This window comes from Cololabis saira, chromosome 2, assembly GCF_033807715.1.
Source record: "Cololabis saira isolate AMF1-May2022 chromosome 2, fColSai1.1, whole genome shotgun sequence".
NCBI classification, from domain to species: domain Eukaryota; kingdom Metazoa; phylum Chordata; class Actinopteri; order Beloniformes; family Belonidae; genus Cololabis; species Cololabis saira.
The window spans coordinates 10,844,068-10,851,506 of NC_084588.1; positions in this window are offsets into that span (position 1 = coordinate 10,844,068).

Genomic DNA, 7,439 nt, shown 5'->3' on the forward strand with positions numbered 1-7,439 from the left:
AGAGTTTAGATTGAGTGTAATAAATTCTGTGAAAGACTTTGAACTGTATCAGGCTAAGCCGTGCACAGGATGATGTTTTGCGCTAATTCTTTCCTGAGCGCGTTCCCAGAGGTATCCAGGAATTTCAGAGCCAAATTCTTCCCTGCCAGAGTTTTATTGACGGATTTAGGGGGTTTTACAGTTTTTTCTTAATTGCTAAGGCACATTTCTTGAAACTGCTCTCCCTTTCTCTAAACTGTGAACACAAAACACAATTTTCAAGCTACATTCACAAAACCTCAGACTGCTTAAAAAACCAAGCTTTCAACTCAAAACAGTTCAATCTGTTCAAAACTGAACTATGTTGTCAAATCGTGCTCCGAGTCAATCAAAATGAAATACACTACTGAGCAGTCACTAAACACGGACTAAATGCATGTGTATTGTTCACAGTAGACTAAATGCATTGTTGAAAAACAAAAAAACTGCATTTCCTACCATGTAAAAATAAAGTACAAAAATATACATGGAATACTATGTAGAGAAGGGTGGCCTTCTCTTGGCAGGTTTGCTGTTGTGTCATGTTATTTCCACTTGGTTAGGTTAGATTTGATGGTACTCTTCGGAATCATCGAAGATTTGGATATTTTTTATAACCTAACCCTGACTTGTTCTTCTCAACAACGTTGTCCCTCACTTGTTTGGAGGGTTCCTTGGTCTTCATGGCAGTTTGGTTTGTAGTGCCTCTTGCTTATGGCTGCAGCATGTGGAGCCTTTCACAAAAAGTGTCAATATGTACCGACAGATCATGTAGATCGCACACAGGTGGACATCATTTCACTAAATATGTGACTTCTGAAGTAAGTTGGTTGCACCAGAGGTTTTTATGGGCTTCATAACAAAGGGGGTGAATACATATGCACATGCCAATTTTCAGTTTTTTATTTCTTTTTTTTCAATGATGCTTTTTATTGTTTCCTTCACAGACATTCATCAAGGCAGTCCAATGCATACACAGGTGTATAATCAGAGCAGCAAAAATATACAGATAAAGAGGTATATAAAAATAAGTTAAAAAATAAATAAATATACATACGTATCATAGCAGATGCAGCTGAATTCACAAAAGGTTGACATTGATGATAGAAACTAAAGACACAGCAAAAGTGAAATAATAATAAAAGATCAAAATTAAACGACTATACATGAAATTCTATACCTAGAAGTACATATAACATATGCCTGCTGTACATATACATATAAAGACGTGAAAAACTAACCCAGTGAATGTTTGATCTGAACAGTTTTTTATTTCTGAAAAATAGCTTTAAGTATATATTTTTCTCATTTCACTTCACCAATTTAAACTATTGTATTGATCCATCACATAAAATTCAGATTAAAAAAACATTGAACTAAAGGCTGGAATGAAACAAAATACGTAAAAAGCGAAGGGGGGTGAATCCTTTTGCAAGGCACTGTACATTTACTTACAGTATACTGTGGTACACTATCATGTATTTCATACAGTAATTGCTGTCAACATTTACATACTCTACTACAATGTCAGAAAAGGTCATTGCCTGTTCTCTTCTCTAAATCTTCAGATCATGGTGGACAGAGTGAATCTGATGTTTGGTTGTACCCTTTGTCCACCTCCCTCATGCCCATACCACAGACAAGAACATGGTCAATCACAGTAGCTCTGATTTCATCAGATATTACTCTTCTTTGTCTTCGCTGACCACATCCACCACATCCACCACATCCACCACCTCCACCACCTCTCACACCAACTCTCAGATTTCTATCCATGTAGGGCTTCACAAACCACTGTCTGAACTGGCTTATATGTTCCCTCATATGTCATCTTTAGTCACAAGTGCGATACATTTTGAGTTCACGTGATGACAAATATGCTTTAATTACGTTTTACTTTTGTCACCTGTGCTCACCATTGGGCTATGCAGTACGGGTGCATCACAATGAAAATGTGCTGGTAAGTTGTGTCTAAACAGCTGAAAAGTGCTTATGGATTTTGCCAAAAGAGTGATTGATTAAATCAGTGGATTCAGGGAACTGAGTATTTGGTTCAGACATCAGAGTTTGGTGTTTTAGCAACTGAGAACTGTTGAAACTGTTGAAAACTGTAATGCTTCAAGAATGAAGCAAACTTAGTAGTAGAAAAAGTGCAGTTCCTCTACTGACCACAAAGGCTCCAAAACCGAGTCAAACTCCAGTAACCCCCATGTTAAACTTTATAATAAAAATAAGCATATTTGGTAGATAAAACAGTTGATGAGGGCACATAGCAGAAAACCAGACACAAAGCTGATTAACAGCACACAAGTATATGGAAATGATTTTGCCACATGAAACTATGATGACATCAGCAAGTAAATATTGGAGTATAGAGGTGAAATGTTTCTTTGATTGCTCCAATGTGAGACTGTGTTGGATTAAATAATATTGATTTAACATACGTATTGGTCTCCATAGCTGTGTTAACACTGCCAACCCAAATCCAAAAGCATATTTGTTGTTGAGCTGCATTAAATTCTGCCGAAAGCCTGCTGGGCAGAGGAAGAAAAGAGACATGAAAAACAGGACGAAGAACAGAGAGAGGAGTGACACAGACATTATGTCAAAGGTCCAAAAGACAAGATATATTAGTATGAACTATCAGTTTGCAGGAGAACTAAGAGTTGTATATGACTGATACATGGTTAGTTGGTGGACTACAGGATTACTACATAGACAGATCTAGACTGGTAACACTGGGAAGCTCTGGCCTGCAAACATGCACAGAAAAAAAAGAGAGGGCAGACCAGCACAACAAACTACAACAACAACGATGTTGTTGAGATACTTCTGATTAATAACTGAAGGTTTATCTGAAGAAAGAGAAGAGAAGAAGAGGAGAGAAGGAGGGGTGAGAAGGAGGGGTGAAGGGCTCAGTGGATCATGGTGGTGTCCCATGTACATATAAACATGTTTTCAACAATAACATTAATATCACAATATGACAAATTCCTGAAGTTTACTTTTAGTACCTCTTTTTTTCAAGATGACAAATTCTTATCATGGAAATGAAACTTCCTGGTTTATATTTACCAAGATCAGCCGTCCCTGCATTGCAGATTACGTCACGTTTTCTGTTTGACATGACGTCACAAGGGCACATGTATTTGTACGTGTCTCCAACTGATTACTAATGTGTCAATACTAAAACTGGTGCTACTTTAAGTTTCTACTGTGGTCATTACTTTCTCAACATGGACCTGATGTTGTTCTGGTATTTTTGACCTTGATCTGATGCAGAACTTATCACATCTGCTGTCACCTTTCTGTTTTCATCGTCTTAACCAAACAACACAAACATCTTTATGCTGTCATTTTAGGACTGAATTACTTCATTAACATAAATGAATTGCACTCATATAGTTTTTATATTTAGCTTACTCGAGCAGATCTGAAATTCAGCAGCCTTATGTGTGTCAGACTCTTAGGATAAAGGCCCTGACACACCAAGCCGATTTTCGGCCGTCGGGCCGTCGATGAGCATCGATGCGCGTCTGTCGGTGTGTCCCGCACGTCGCCACAGGTCGGCCTCCCGTCGGGAGCTTTTCAGCCGATTCGACATGTTGAATCGGCGTCGGGACATCGGTCAACAGCTCACTCTGTGATTGGCTGTTCCCAGAATTTCCCAGAATGCTTTTCATCGTCATTTGCGGACTGAATAAAAAAAAAAAAACATGGTGGACATTTCTTATTTTTTAGTGAATAAAATCAATATTTTGAGTTAGTTTTTCAAACCTCGCCAGAATAAAGGCTGATTTAGCGTTCTGCGTTACACCAACGCAGAGCCTACGGCGTAGGTTATGCAGCGACGCGCGCCGTACGCCGTACCCTACGCCGTACCCTACGCCGTAGGCTCTGCGTCGATTTAACGCGGAACCATAAATCAGCTCCCGAGCCGGCAGACAGGCAGAACATTTTCGGAGCAAATTTCTTAACAGGTGTAGCTACAACTGTTGGATTTCATCTATTAAACCAACATTTATCTTCCTAAATGATTTATTTCAGCCAGCGGTAATTGTCCACAGAGCTGCAGGTGGTTGTGCCGTCTGGTCGCCGCTGTTTGTATTGCACTTGTGTTTTCTCAATAAAGCTTTGAAAAAAAAAAGCCTGCTGGTATGGAGGGGAATTACCTCTCACGCATGCGCAGAACGTACGTGCTAGTTCGCCGTCGGGTGTCGTCTTTGCGGTGTGTCTAGTGAGCCCGACCCAGCCCGACACAGCCCGACACAGGCGACGCGAGGCAACACAGCAGTCGGCCGAAAGCGGGCGACGTCGGGTTGGTGTGTCCTGGGTTTAAGACGTCCCACTTTACTACGACATGTTAGCAGTGTGTTCTTGTGACATTGTGCTGCATAGTGTACACAGCATGTCTAATGTAAGAGGCCGTGAATGGGTGAATAGGAAAAAACTAACCATCCATCCCTCCATTTATCCACTTATCTTAAGGAGTAATTCAGTCATCAGATGACAGCATACAGATGTTTGTGTTGTTTGGTTAAGATTAAAAAGACAGAAACATGTCTGTATAGAAGACAGTTCTGAAGCCACAGTTGTCGTTCACGACCAAACCTCCATGAACCCAGCAGAACACGCTGTTGCTACGTCTGGGGACATGTCCACATGTTATCATCGTTTTCAGCAAATCAGTTACAAGCATCACATGCACAGCGTTAAAAATAGTTACTCTTTCGTGTGGCCTTGGAATGTCATGAAAGACATGGGATGTGATCAAAGACGTCACAAAGAACAGTGCATAAGGAAGTTATACACAGCACACATCAAAGTGAAGATCCATTTTTTTTGTAATTATTCACAAAACCAGACACAAAGCTGTTTAACAGCACACCAAAACAGGGAAATGATTTTGCCACAGGAACATGAAACTATGATGACATCAGCAGGTCAGTATTGGAGTATAGAGGTGAAATGTTTCTTATTATTAGGCAGTTTTAGATTCATTAATATTGATTTAACATATGTATTGGTCTCTAAAGCTGTGTTCACACTGCCGGCCCACATCCAATAACTAGCATATTGGTTGTTGAGCTGCATGACATTCTGCTGAGTGCAAAACATGAAGCACATGACTGTGTTACCAGATCTGCCCTCGTGCTTCTGGGGTTTCTGGTGTGTTGTTAATCAGGTTTGTGTCTGGTTTTCTGGTGTTAATAATTACAAGAATAACAGATCTTCAGTTTTATGAGTGCTATTTAGAACATTCTTCTTCGTGATGTCATCAGTGACATCTCAAGGCTGACAAGAGCTCCCTTTCTGTTTACATCAAAGTACAAGTGCTGGTTTCTGACAGTTAAACTGTGTTATCCAGGTGCAGAAAGCTGTATAATCTCAGTGCTGTTAATATATTCACATGTTACAAACTTGTCCACAGACTCAACCACAGACCTCTGCTGTTTGAAAAAGCTCCCAGAAACTGCTAATCTTGTTTGCTGTTGCCACAAACATGCACATGCTTTCATCGTCATCGGAAAATCAATCACATGCATCTGATGCATCAATGATTCAGTTTAATTTAATGTTTATTACGATACAAGTTGTCTCTAGGATCTTTCCAGAGACCAGAACATGACCCCGGGCAATTATTACATAAACAACGGCAGGTAAAAACTCCCCTAGTTGGAGAAAAACCTTTTTATAAGATTGATACATGGTTAGTTAGTGGACTACAGAGACTATAAAAACAGACCTAGACAGCAAACACTGAGGTGGTCAGAGGGGGGAACTGCAGGGCAGCATGTGAGACGCATCCAACAGAGACCTACTGTATATGTATGTATATACAGTGGTGGACAGTAACGGAGTAAATTTACTTGAGTACTGTACTTAAGTACATATCCAGAGGATTTGTACTTTACTTGAGTATTAGATTTCTTTGGTACTTATTACTCTTACTTGAATACATTTCCAAGACAAATATTTTTACTTTTACTCTAGTAAATTTCTAGGAAGGCTGAAAAATACTCGTTACTTTCAGGTCTGCTCTTTTTTCTTCTTCTCTAAAATCCTATTGGACACAAGCTGTTTTTGTCAAAGGAGGAGACCTATCACAGTGCACGCTCTCAGACAGACATGGGGAGACAGTTTGTTATGCTCTATATTGCTATATTGTACTGGTACATGTCCTTCCTGTAAAGTTAAGTGACTTCAACATTAAGTTATTGAAAGCAGAGGTCTTTGAGGGGATCCAGACTTAGTTGGATGGTGCAGGTTCATTTGGTTTCAGTTCATGATTGTTAATAAACTCTGCATCATCTGCTGTCCTCTTATGATCCCATTCGTTTGATTTGTTTTTGGTGTTTCTGCAGGTTTTATATAACATTGTGGTTCTAAAAGAAGCACATCAGTGCAGCTGGTTTCAAAGAGTTAATTCTCAGAAACAAGAGTTAAAAGATCCTTAAATTAATTTAGAAAAAATATAGTAATTTACTAATGTGGAAAATAAGAAATTTACTCTTACTCTTACTTTTACTTAAAGTAAATTTAAAAGCATTTACTTTTGGATACTTAAGTACCTTTAAAAGCAAGTACTTTTCTACTCTTACTCGAGTAATATTTTGACTGAGCTACTTTTACTTGTAACGGAGTAAATTTTGACCAGTAGTATTTGTACTCTTACTCAAGTACTGGGGTCGAGTACTCTGTCCACCTCTGTGTATATATGTATATAAATGTGTGTGTGTATGTTTGCATGTATGTACTGTATGTGTATGGATGTGTCTGTATGTGTTTGTGTATGTGTATGCACATCTATGTATGCATTTACACACATATAGAAACTATAAATGTATGTGTATGCATTAGCATTTCACTTGTTCACTTGCTCACAACTTCAAAGAATGTTTCTGGACATAGTAACATGTTTTAAACACAATATAAATAGCTAATGGTTTTGTGAAAATTGTAATTCCACACTGTCAACAATCAATGCTAACATTTAAATTTCAAACCATCTGGCTGTTTGTCCAAAAGCTTTTAAATGATCAAAGTGGGTATTTGAAGTTTCTATTTCTATTATATAATATCCTGAACCAGAAATCTATTTTTTGCGTCAAAAACACAACATTCAAGATAAAAATTACTCTGGAGTGATGCATAAGAGTCTTACTGTAATTAGGCTGAAAAATTGGTATTTCTTTAAAAAATATGTAATGTATGGTAACCCACTGAAGAATTTCAAGATGTCCAGCAGATGTTTTAAAGATCAACAGAAAAGCAATTAAAAATGAGAAACTTCGCGTCGTGATGCCAATCAAGGAATAAAAAAAATATATTGCAAAACATTTTTGCTTCAACCCCACACCGATTAATTTCCAGCTACATGTGTTAGGGTTTGACATTCCCCACAGCTTTTCAGTTTCTGT